Genomic DNA, 12049 nt, shown 5'->3' on the forward strand with positions numbered 1-12049 from the left:
TTTAAATTGTGGTCCAGGTCTACTATTGACTATTTAAATTGTGGTCCAGGTCTACTATTGAATATTTAAATTGTGGTCCAGGTCTACTATTGACTATTTGAATTGTGGTCTAGGTCTACTATTGAATATTTGAATTGTGGTCTAGGTCTGCTATTGAATATTGAAAGTGTGGTCTAGGTCTACTATTGAATATTTAAAGTGTGGTCTAGGTGTACTATTGAATATTTAAAGTGTGGTCTAGGTCTACTATTGAATATTTAAAGTATGGTCTAGGTCTACTATTGAATATTTAAATTGTGCTTTTGTTAATATTCAATCTGTGGGTAACAAGAGTATTCAAATTAGGGAAATGTTAAATGAGCAATCACTTGATATTTTAGCTATTTCTGAGACTTGGTTGAATGAGCATGACACAAGTAGAATTACTGAGATGACACCTGCTACTCACACTTTCTTTCATAGCCCCAGAGAGGGCAGACGAGGGGGTGGTGTAGGCATTTTCTTGTCGAATATTTTTTTCTCACCTGAGGGTGTTGACACGAGTGAAAGTATCAAGTTTTGAATATATTGAGGTTAGTTTTAAGCATCAAATCCAGTGGGTAGCATACCTTGTTGTATATAGGCCACCTTGGTCAAGTGTTAATCTCTTCTTTGATGAATTTGGTGCATTGTTGGACTCAATTGATATGGTTTCTTTTAAAGTTTTTATTGTTGGTAACTTCAATATATGGATGGATGCTCATGAAAACCATAACACAGTTTCTTTCTGTGAGCTTCTTGAATCTTATCAGTTGTCAAACAAGGTGAGCATAATAACTTCATCAACTGGCCATGTGTTAGACTTAGTCATTAGTGATGATGTAAACAATCTCATAGGTAGGGTGGATGTTGAACATGAATTTACTATTTCCCCAGTTCACAGGCTCATAACATTTAAATTACTATTGTCAATATGTAAGGTAACTAAGAAAATTTATTATAGGAATAAGGTGGGTTTCTCTGCTGCTACATTTATCAGTGAAATTAGTCAGACTTTTTATGAAGATATGACTGGAGAGTGTGTTCACAATGATTTGTTATTTAAATCAAATTGTGTGAATTGTCTTACTGACACTTATAATGAGGTGATTAAGACACAATATAACAATGTGTGTCCGATCCTAGAGGTCATTACTGTCAAGGATAGATCGCCCTGATTTAATGGTGAAATTTTGACTCTGAAAAGAGAGAAACGACGCAAGGAACGTAAATGGAGAAATGAGGGATCTGTTGTGGCCTGGGAGGATTATAAAAATGTGAGAAATCGCTATAATGACTTGATAAGTAGGAGTAAAAGAAACTATTATCATACTAAAATTCTTGAGGCAGGATCAGATATGAACAAATTAAATCAACTTTTCAATAGTCTTACTGGTACTACTTTGAGAAGAAAGCTTCCGATGGTTTCTGTGATAAAGATTTAGCGGATAACTTTGTAATTTTTCAAGAGAAAGATTATGAATATTGTATCGGAATTTGTGTAAACACCTTTTATGCCTGTTGCTGATGTTGAGGTGGATTGTAGATTGCAATGTTTTAAAATCATTAGGAAGGATGATCTTGTTCGACTTTTCAAGAAAGCTAAGAAAACATATTGTGCCAGTGACCCATTGCCTGTACTAGATATCATGGATGCAGATAATTTTCCTAGTTTCATGGATATTTTGCTAAGAATTGTCAATACTAGTATTTCTTCAAGTAAATTTCCGGATTCTGAAAAGCGAGCTGTTATAAAACCAGTCTTAAAGGGAAAACTTGATTATCAAAATGTAAGCTCTTATAGACCAGTATCAAATTTGCCTTTTTGTCTAAGTTATTAGAGTATGCAATTATTGAGCAGTTGATGGAACACTTGGAGAAGGTCCATGTCTTGCCTGATAGTCAGTCTGCATATAGGCCAATATTTTCTACGGAGACTACTATTTGTTCTGTTGTTAATGATTTACTAGAAATGATGGATGGGGGTAAATGTGCTATAGTGGTTCTTCTAGATCTTAGTGCAGCATTTGATACGGTTGTTCATGAATTGCTTATAAAAGACTTAAGGAACATTGGAGTGGTAGACAATGCGTTAAAGTATCTTGAGAGTTATTTACAAACCAGAAGTTATTGTGTGCAAATTGGAAAATGTTTTTCTTCATATGAAGCTCTGACAAGAGGAGTTCCACAAGGAAGTGTGCTGGAACCTTTTTTTTTTTTTTTTTTTGTATATACACGATTAGTTTATCCAGGATACTACAACAACATGGTGTAGGATTCAAGTTATTTGCTGATGACACCCAGTTCTACTTTTCCATCACTGATATTGAAAATACAAGTGCTAAGATCAATAGTGTTATTAATTCAGTCAAGGATTGGATGCATTATAAGCAATTGAAATTAAACGATGATAAGACTGAATTCATGCTTGTGGGGAAGAAGGACACTCTACGTTATTTTAGTGACGGTAACATGACTATAAGAACATAAGAACATAAGAACGCAGGAGTCTACAAGAGGCCGGTAGGCCTGTACGAGGCAGCTCCTTTGACCCTAAGCTCCCGTGTATCTAACCCCACCTAATATCGCTGTCCATGAATTTATCTAGTCTATTTTTGAATGTGACAATTGTATTGGCACTCACCACATGACTGCTAAACCTATTCCACTCATCCACCACCCTGTTAGTAAACCAATTTTTGCCTATGTCCCTGTTGAATCTGAATTTATCCAGTTTAAACCCATTACTTCGTGTCCTACCCGGTTCTCTTACCAACAAAACCTTATGAATGTCTCCCTTATTAAAGCCCTTCATCCATTTACTAACCTCGACCATGTCTCCACGTACCCTTCGCCCTTCTAGAGAATGCAAGAGAATAAGTGGTAATGAAATTCATATTGTTGAAAGTGTTCGTGACTTGGGAGTGTTGTTGGATTCCAATTTGACACTGAAATGTCAGATAAATAATGTCGTAAGGATTGCCGGATATCACCTTAGAAATATTGCTTTTATCAAGAAATACCTGGATGAAGATTCTATCAAGAAATTGATCTTTAACAATAGCATATCAAGAGTGGATTATTGCAACTCAATCTACTATAACCTGCCAAAGCTCCAATTAAGGAAATTACAGATGGTCTTAAATAGAGCAGCGAGATTTTTTTTTTTTTTATCAACAAAGGAGGCAGCTCAAGGGCACAAACAAAGGAAAGAATAATAAAAAAAACCGCTACTCGCTGCTCCTAAAAAAAAGAATCATTAGAGGTGGCCGAAAGAGAGGTCAATTTCGGGAGGAGAGGTGTCCTGATACCCTTCTCTTGAAAGAGTTCAAGTCGTAGGCAGGAGGAAATACAGATGAAGGAAGATTGTTCCAAAGTTTACCAGCGTGAGGGATGAAAGAGTGATGATGCTGGTTAACTCTTGCATAAGGGGTTTGGACAGTATAGGGATGAGCATGAGTAGAAAGTCGTGTGCAGCGGGGCCGCGGGAGGGGGGGAGGCATGCAGTTAGCAAGTTCAGAAGAGCAGTCAGCGTGGAAATATTGATAGAAGATAGAAAGAGAGGCAACATCGCGACGGAATTTAAGAGGTAGAAGACTATCAGTAGGAGGAGGAGAGCTGATGAGACGAAGAGCCTTAGACTCCACTCTGTCCAGAATAATTGTGTGAGTGGAGCCCCCCCACACGTGAGATGCATACTCTATACGAAGGCGGACAAGGCCCCTGTATATGGATAGCAACTGCGCAGGGGAGAAGAACTGGCGGAGACGATACAAAACGCCCAACCTCGAGGAAGCTGATTTAGCGAGAGAAATGTGAAGTTTCCAGTTGAGATTTTGAGTTAAGGATAGACCGAGGATGTTTAGTGTTGAAGATGGTGATAGCTGAGTGTTGTCGAAGAATAGGGGATAGGTGTTTGGAAGATTGTGTCGAGTTGATAGGTGGAGAAATTGATTTTTTGAGGCATTGAAGGACACAAGGTTCCTTCTGCCCCAATCGGAAATGATAGCAAGGTCTGAGATTAAGCGTTCTGCAGCCTCCAGTCTGGAGTCGTGTACTTCTTGTTGAGAGGGTCTACTATTGAAAGAAGTTGAATAACGCAGAGTGGAGTCGTCGGCGTATGAGTGGACAGGACAGTTTGTTATGGAAAGAAGATCATTGATGAATAACAGGAAGAGAGTGGGTGATAGGACAGAGCCCTGTGGAACACCACTGTTGATAGCTTTAGGTGAAGAACAGTGACCGTCTACCACCACAGAGATAGAACGGCCGGAGAGGAAACTGGAGATAAAGGAACAGAGAGAGGGATAGAATCCGAAAGAGGGCAGTTTAGAAAGCAAAGACTTGTGCCAGACTCTATCGAAGGCTTTCGATATGTCTAGCGCAACAGGGACAGTGATTAGAAAGAGATTAATCAAAGGAATTCCACCACGAGAGAGAATTACTCCTGTTCTGATAGAGCTCCACTGGTTGCCAATAAAAGCAAGGATAGTATTTAAGTTATGTGTTTTGACACACCAAGCTTTGATTACTGGCCGTCCACCGTATTTGAGATAATTATTACACGAAATACAGCCAGGTGAAGGCATTAACACTCGCCGAGCCACTTCTGGAATCACACTTCATGAACCGCGGTACTCTTCAAATGTTGGATTGCGCGCTTTCAGTTCTGCCGCCCCAAGACTGTACAATAAGTTCCCTCCTGACATTAAAAGAACAAAGGATCTCTCCAAATTTAAGAAAGAACTAAAAACTTTTCTGTTCTCTGACTGCTTTGACATGGAAACATTGACAATTAACATGGCATATAAGTTGTGATCAATATTGAAAATTTAATGAATTAAAATATGTGGGTCCTGCAGAGCGCTTCGGCGGAAGTGGGACCAGATAAATAAGAAACACAAGTAACAAGTAACAAGTAGAGGGACGTCTAGTCTCGTTGGAGTCTGGGTGGAAGAATGCTGCGGGGAGCGGCAAGACCCACAAGGCTCAGCGCCCCGGCCGCGGTCAAGATGCCAGCTCTCGCCACACTGATATCTCGTTTTTTCTGCATTACACCTATGCTAAACGCCCTACGGCTATGGATTATTATTCATTATTGATAACCTAACACATGCACTAGGTAATAGTGGGTCATGCATCCCACACATAGCTCAGCTATGGCAGTAATAACGAATATGATCTGAAATAGCGCTCTGCTCCCGCCTTCTAGTGATGCATCTTCCCGCTCTCTCAATCAAAATGGCGGGGACTCCCGGGGTTTTTTCCACGGTTTATTTCTTGAATAATGAAATCATGTCAGCGGGGGAAGTGGATAACAGCTATGAGGAGGGAGAACTGGCGGCCGTCTGCTTCATCTCGACTCTGCAGTGCTCAATTTGTCAAAGATATATTACAGGGAAGACATCAGATTATTACATGAGCTAACACTCATTTAGGTATTGTCCGGGGTCCCCTAGCTTATTATGTGGCGGGGGATTACTCTGGAACGGGATTTACATGAGCTGGCGGAGGTAAACACGCATGCCGGCGCTCAAGCAGGGGAAGAAAATAGGAAAGGAAACTCAGTGGAGGCAAAGTGCAGAGAGGGACAGAGCTCAGTGCTGGGTGGAGTATATAAGTGTACGCAGTGAAGTGACCAAGAGTGCGTAGTGTAAGGTGACTTGCCGTCACCTGCCCTCACCTGTCGTCACTTGCCCTCTCCTGTTTGCCTGCCTGTGCTGCCTACCTGGGTATCACTGGTCAGCAACAGGAGATCGGCCAGGCAGAGGGACAGCTAGTCAACCGACCAGCCAGACAGTCAGCTAACCAACCAATCAGCCAGTTAACCAATCAGCCAGCCAGTTAACCAATCAGCCAGTCAGTCAACCACCCAGTCAGTCATCCAATAAACCAATCAGCCATCCAGTCGGTCTGTTAGACAGACAGTCAGCTTACCAATCAGCCAGCCAATTAACCCACCAGGCAACCAGTCAACCCACCAGTCAACCAGCCAGCCAGGCAGCTAGACAGCCAGTCTACCAGTCTCCTCCTCCAAAAGCACTGATTTGTTCGATGTATCTTAGCTTCGCAGCATTCTCAAGCGATTTCGCGTAATCACTTAACACAAATGATGCTGAAGGTCCTGCCATTTGCCCGCGGGTAGTGACTTAGGGATGGGGCACACGTGGTGCGTCCGCTCGCTCTGCTGGGGAGGGGACCACCAGAGGGTTTGCAGACGACGCACAAGGTGCAGATGACGCTATTTCGTGACGTCACTGCAAAACCTCTATACTCGTAAGAACATAAGGGGCCATATTCTTAAACATTTCGTGGTAAAGATTCGTTTCAGGTCCGTGCCAGTATCTCATAATCTACTTTATGAAACATCAGTATCTCTTCATATATCTTTTGTACAAACCTTCAACAGTCATGGAAACACTTAGAAAATCCAATTCAAGGACTTTTTTTTTACTCCTGAAAATAGGGGATAATGGTGCGGAGCTTAGCTGACCCCGCAGCCTCCACTACCTTACCCTCCACGTTGAGTTTCTCCTCCTCCTCCTCCTCCTCCTCCTCCTCCTCCTCCTCCTCCTCCTCCTTTTTCTCCCTCTCGCTAGCTCCCCTTTCTTGACCTCCACCTCGTCGTCTTTTTCCTTTGCTATTTTATCCTCCTCCTCCTCCTCCTCCTCCTCCTCACGCGTGAGTCAGTGAAATGGGTAAGCCTGGAAAAGGTAAAATGAGGTAACCTGCGTGTCACAATCGGTCCTGTGTCGCCGGCTGAGGGGGTCTGCTGTTACCTGCGCGGGGCCACGGGCCAAGGGGACGGAGGGGTAATGCGTAGGTTATTGTGTGACCTCCCCCCCCCCCCCCCCCCACCTTCACCCCTCTTCTCACCATCATCTTTGCCTTATACAGTGTTGCGTCCTGGTGTTTTTTTCTTGTGAGTGTTTGATATATTGTTTTAAATGAGGGTTTGATAGTTTTATGCGTGTGTGTGTGTGTGGGAGCGGGGGGGGTTGGAGGTGTTAGTGGTTGACTGTAGGGAAGTGAGCCAGTCATGTATTAGCACAAGTATGAAAGGGTATACATTAAGGTTAGGTTAGGAAGGTTAGGTGTGGGTTTTATGGTTGAGGGAAGATTGTGTGCTGATAGCGGAGACAGCAACAGGAGGAGGCAGGCAGATGTAGAAGTCACCCAACCAGCCAGGTATTAGTACAGGTGCGAAAGGGGTATACAGGAAGGTTAGGTTAGGTTAGGTGTGGGTTTTATGGGGGAGGGAAGATTTGTGCTTATAGCGGAGAGAGTAACAGGAGGGAAGGCAGGCAGAGGTAGAAGGAGTCACCCAACCAGCCAGGTATTAGCACAGGTGTGAATGGAGTATACAGGAAGGTTAGGTTAGGTTAGGTGTGGGTTTTATGGTTGAGGGAAGATTGTGTGCTGATAGCGGAGACAGTAGCAGGAGAGGAAACAGGCAGAGGTAGAAGGAGTCACCCAACCTGTCAGGTATTAGTACAGGTGTGGATGGGGTTTAAGGGCCATATTCTTAAACGTAAACGAACATAAGAACGTAAGGAGTCTGCATGAGGCCGGTTGGTCTATACAAGGCAGCTCCTGTAAGTCTAATCCCACCTTACCTCACTATCCATGTTAGATCGTTAAGTGGTTTGTTAGTTTGTTTGTTAATGGGTAGTCAAACAGCTTTATTTCCGTTAGTTAGGTAGGTTAGTTAAGTAGATAGTTTGATAGTTAGTTAAGCAGTTAGAGTCAGTTAGTTAATTTTACTATATTCTGTATTTATTTATTTATATATTTATATTATTTTTTTTTGTTATTTTTTTTTCCTTTTCTTTCTTTTCTTTTTTCTATTTGTTTTCTTTTTCTTTTCTTTTTCGTTCTTTTTTCCTTTGTGTTTTCTCGGTGTTGGTTTTCTTTTTTGATGTTCTTTTTTGGTGTTCTTTTTTCCTATCATCCTTTTGTCGATGTTCGTTGGTCTGGGTGAGCCGCTTTCCTCCCAGAAGAGACCCACCCATAATTTTGGAGATGTTGTTAGGGCCAAAAGGTGGATGATGTTTGTTTTATTTCATTTTCTTGATGTCGTGTTTTTCGTTCTTTTTATTGCTTTAGTTTTCTGTTTCGATGTTTTCCTGTTCTTTTTCTTTTACTTCTTATTGATGCTTTTTGATGTTCTTTTTTTCTATCATCCTTTGGTTGATGTTCCTTGGTCTGGATGAGCCGCTTTCCTCCCAGAAGAGACCCATCCATAATTTTGGTGATGTTGTTTGGGACCGAAAGGTGGATGATGCTTCTTTGTATTTATCTTTTCTTGATGTTGTTCATTTATTTCTGTTGCTTTTCTTTTTCGATGTTTTTTCTGATCTTTTTCCATTTTTTTTGGTGTTCTTTTCTATATCATCCTTTGTTGATGTTCTTTGGTCTGGGTGAGCCGCTTTCTCCCCAGAAGAGACCCACCCATAATTTTGGTGATGTTAGTCAGGGCCGGAAGGTGGATGATGTTTGTTATATTTTTCTTTCCTTGATGTGTTTTTCTTTGTTTTTTTTTATTTCATTTATTCATATCATCCTTTGGTTGATGTTCTTTGGTCTGGATGAGCCGCTTTCTCCCCAGAAGAGACCCATCCATAATTTTGGCGATGTTAGGGCCTAAAGGTGGATGATCTTTTTGTTTCTTTTCTTGATGTTTCGTTTCTGTATTTTCCATTTTTCTGGTGTTCCTTTTTATTTTCCTTTTCTTTGATGTTCCCATCGCGTGGATTGTCTACGACAGTATAACGAGCACCACAAGCCCGGGTTTGTTTAGAGTTTGCTCTCCTAGGCAGATTGCCTACCACGGCTGACGACCTCCACCTGCCCGGGTTTATTGTTCGGAGTTTGCTCTCCTAGGCAGATTGCCTACCACGGCTGACGACCTCCACCTGGCCGGGTTTATTGTTCGGAGTTTGCTCTCCTAGGCAGATTGCCTACCACGGCTGACGACCTCCACCTGGCCGGGTTTATTGTTCGGAGTTTGCTCTCCTAGGTAAAATGCTCACGCTAACGAGCTCCACCTGCCCGGGTTTTTGCTCAGGTTTGCTCTCCTAGGTGAACTGCTCACGCTAACGAGCTCCACCTGCCCGGGTTTGTTGTTCGGAGTTTGCTCTCCTAGGTGAATTGCCTACCACGGCTAACGACCTCCACCTGCCCGGGTTTGTTTAGAGTTTGCTCTCCTAGGTGAACTGCCTACCACGGCTAACGAGCCTCACCTGCCCAGGTTTGTTTAGAGTTTGCTCTCCTAGGTGAATTACCTCCCACGGCTAACAACCTCCACCTGCCCGGGTTTATTGTTCGGAGTTTGCTCTCCTAGGTGAATTACCTCCCACGGCTAACGACCTCCACCTGCCCGGGTTTATTGTTCGGAGTTTGCTCTCCTAGGTGAATTACCTCCCACGGCTAACGACCTCCACCTGCCCGGGTTTATTGTTCGGAGTTTGCTCTCCTAGGTGAATTGCCTACCACGGCTAACGACCTCCACCTGCCCGGGTTTATTGTTCGGAGTTTGCTCTCCTAGGTGAATTGCCTACCATGGCTAACGACCTCCACCTGCCCGGGTTTATTGTTCGGAGTTTGCTCTCCTAGGTGAATTGCCTCCCACGGCTAACGACCTCCACCTGCCCGGGTTTGTTTAGAGTTTGCTCTCCTAGGTGAATTGCCTCCCACGGCTAACGAGCCTCACCTGCCCGGGTTTGTTTAGAGTTTGCTCTCCTAGGTGAATTGCCTACCACGGCTAACGAGCTCCACCTGCCCGGGTTTATTGTTCGGAGTTTGCTCTCCTAGGCAGACTGCCTACCACGGCTAACGAGCTCCACCTGCCCGGGTTTGTAGCCGGAAGATCTCCGGCACCTCCGTCGGGGCCCCGAGGGACGCCGAGGAGCCCTGCCTGGAGCCCTCCAGTCCTGCCATGCTCGCCAGGGAGACCTTGGGCTCGCTGGCGCTCCACACCCCCGCCGAGGTGAGGATGCAAGAACTCGCTTCTTAAAACTACCAGACTGGATTATAAAATTAATGATAATTACTGTGAAGGCGCCGGTCACCGCGTTTATCGGTTCAGGGATGGAAGACCGACGGGCCTGGGAAACGCGCACAAGCATCCAAAGGAATCCTCGCGACGGCTTGCGACGCAGCATCCGTTTCCCTTTTCTTTCTCATTCCAATTTTTCTTTTTTATTATATTTTCCTTCTCTGATTGATTGATGGATTGATTTTACTTGGTAGGAAGCTGTTCACCAATTAACATCATTCAGGTGTACATTGCACCCACACACGTGCCGAGAGAAAACACCAGTGTGAGTGCTGACGCTCACGAGGACGGCCCGCTAGAGTTTCCTAACATTCGCATCGGGGCCCAATTCTCTTAAGTCGTCTGTCTCTTTATTTTTCTCTTCTCTACTTCATTTTATTTCTCCCTTTCTTTCATCCTTGCTCTCCATCTATGAATTTATTTCTCTCTCTCTCACTCTCTCTCTCTCTCTCTCTCTCTCTCTCTCTCTCTCTCTCTCTCTCTCTCTCTCTCTCTCTCTCTCTCTCTCTCTCTCTCTCTCTCTCTCTCTCTCTCTCTCTCTTTCTCTCTCTCTCTCACACACACACACACACACACACACACACACACACAGCTTTCGTAGGCGTTGTGGGTATTGCCAGGGGTAGTTTAATGACCCTGGTGGTAGTCTGACCTCCTATCTGTACTATGGACCTAAAAAAAACACTCATGAGAATCCGACTGATCTGCTTTGACCCCCGTGGAAAAAAGTTGGTATGAGAGACAGAAGCGTCTGAGAATACCGGCCTAGGAGTTGTCATGTATAAGTCGAGTGTCCTCTTGTTTGGTTAAGGATATGCACTGTTAATTATTTAATCATTTCTTGGCATCACAGGAGGCGGCTCAAAGACAAAACAAAACACACTCACTGAAAAAACACCAACCACTTTTCCAACAATCAGAAAACACTCACCATCATGTTTTTTTTTTTTTCTCTCTCTCTCATTTATATATTTATTTTCGCATCATAGCAGGCAAACATTAACACACAGCACACACACAAAAACATAACCACTTCTCCCACCATCAGAAAACACTCACCATAATATGCTTTTTCTATTTTTTTCTCTCCCATTTATCTGTTTATTTTCGCAACATAGGAAGCAGCTCAAAGGTAAAACAATACCACACAAAAAAGTCTGTGCACCACTTCTCCTAACACAAACAAACGAAAAAACTAGCTTCCATCAAGTGCTTTTTCTCTTTTTTCTTTTCTTTCGTTGATTTTTCACATCATAGGAGTTTCATTTGATGTTGATGAAAGTTCAGCATGCAGCTATTTTTATTTATATTACCATTGTGCGGAACTTATTCTATGAGTATGTCGGAAAAAATGACTGAACGGGTAAATGTTTTGAAAGAGATGGGGAAGCAAAATGGGGATCAATCCTTATGAGAAGAAAGTTTTATCTACGAATTATTGGGTCTGGATTAAAGTCTTCCTCCACCTCTTCCGCTGCTTCCTCCTCTTCCTCCTTTTCTTCCTCCACTTACAAACGTGCTGTATGTTTACGAAAGTGCGTCACCTCCTCTGGCGACGGCCGCGGCGACGCTGCAGTCGCCGCAGCCGTGAAATATCTCGCAGAGGGTTTAGGGTCGGGGAGCATAGTTAAATTACTCCAACCGAACTTTACGACCTACTAACGGGGGGTCTGCGCCCCCCTCGACCGCCCCTTCTAACCAGCCCCCCATTGACCCCCCCCCCCCCACATGTATATGTGACTTATTTCAGTGAGGAGGTATTTCTCGCAACAGCAGCTGCAGCATCGCCGCGGCCGCCGCCAGAGGAGGCGACACGCTTTCGTAAACATTATCCCCTATTTTCAGGAGTAAAAAAAGAGGCCTTGAATTGGATTTTCAAAGCGTTTCCGTGACTGTTGAAGGTTTGTAGAAAAGATATATGAAGAGATACTGATGTTTCATAAAGTAGGTAATGAGATACTGGCACGGACCTAA

General features: G+C 43.5%; 2 long non-coding RNA genes across 8 annotated transcripts; one reads left to right on the plus strand and one right to left on the minus strand.

Annotated features, from left to right (window-relative positions):
* Positions 1–7905: 7905 nt before the first annotated feature.
* On the minus strand, positions 7906–9859 carry LOC126991811 (uncharacterized). Of its 7 annotated transcripts, none has more exons than XR_007745866.1 (3): positions 9731–9859; positions 9592–9665; positions 7906–8995 (listed from the first exon to the last, which is right to left on the minus strand). It is a non-coding gene; the product is annotated as an uncharacterized LOC126991811 (long non-coding RNA). The 7 variants fall into 7 exon arrangements; XR_007745865.1 differs by having other exon boundaries at positions 9524–9665; XR_007745869.1 differs by adding an exon at positions 9456–9523 and having other exon boundaries at positions 9660–9773.
* Positions 9092–9877, plus strand: LOC126991815 (uncharacterized). The gene is made up of 3 exons (XR_007745874.1): positions 9092–9228; positions 9430–9565; positions 9764–9877. It is a non-coding gene; the product is annotated as an uncharacterized LOC126991815 (long non-coding RNA).
* The last annotated feature ends 2172 nt before the right edge of the window (positions 9878–12049 follow it).

This window comes from Eriocheir sinensis, unplaced genomic scaffold (assembly GCF_024679095.1).
Source record: "Eriocheir sinensis breed Jianghai 21 unplaced genomic scaffold, ASM2467909v1 Scaffold347, whole genome shotgun sequence".
NCBI classification, from domain to species: Eukaryota; Metazoa; Arthropoda; class Malacostraca; order Decapoda; family Varunidae; genus Eriocheir; species Eriocheir sinensis.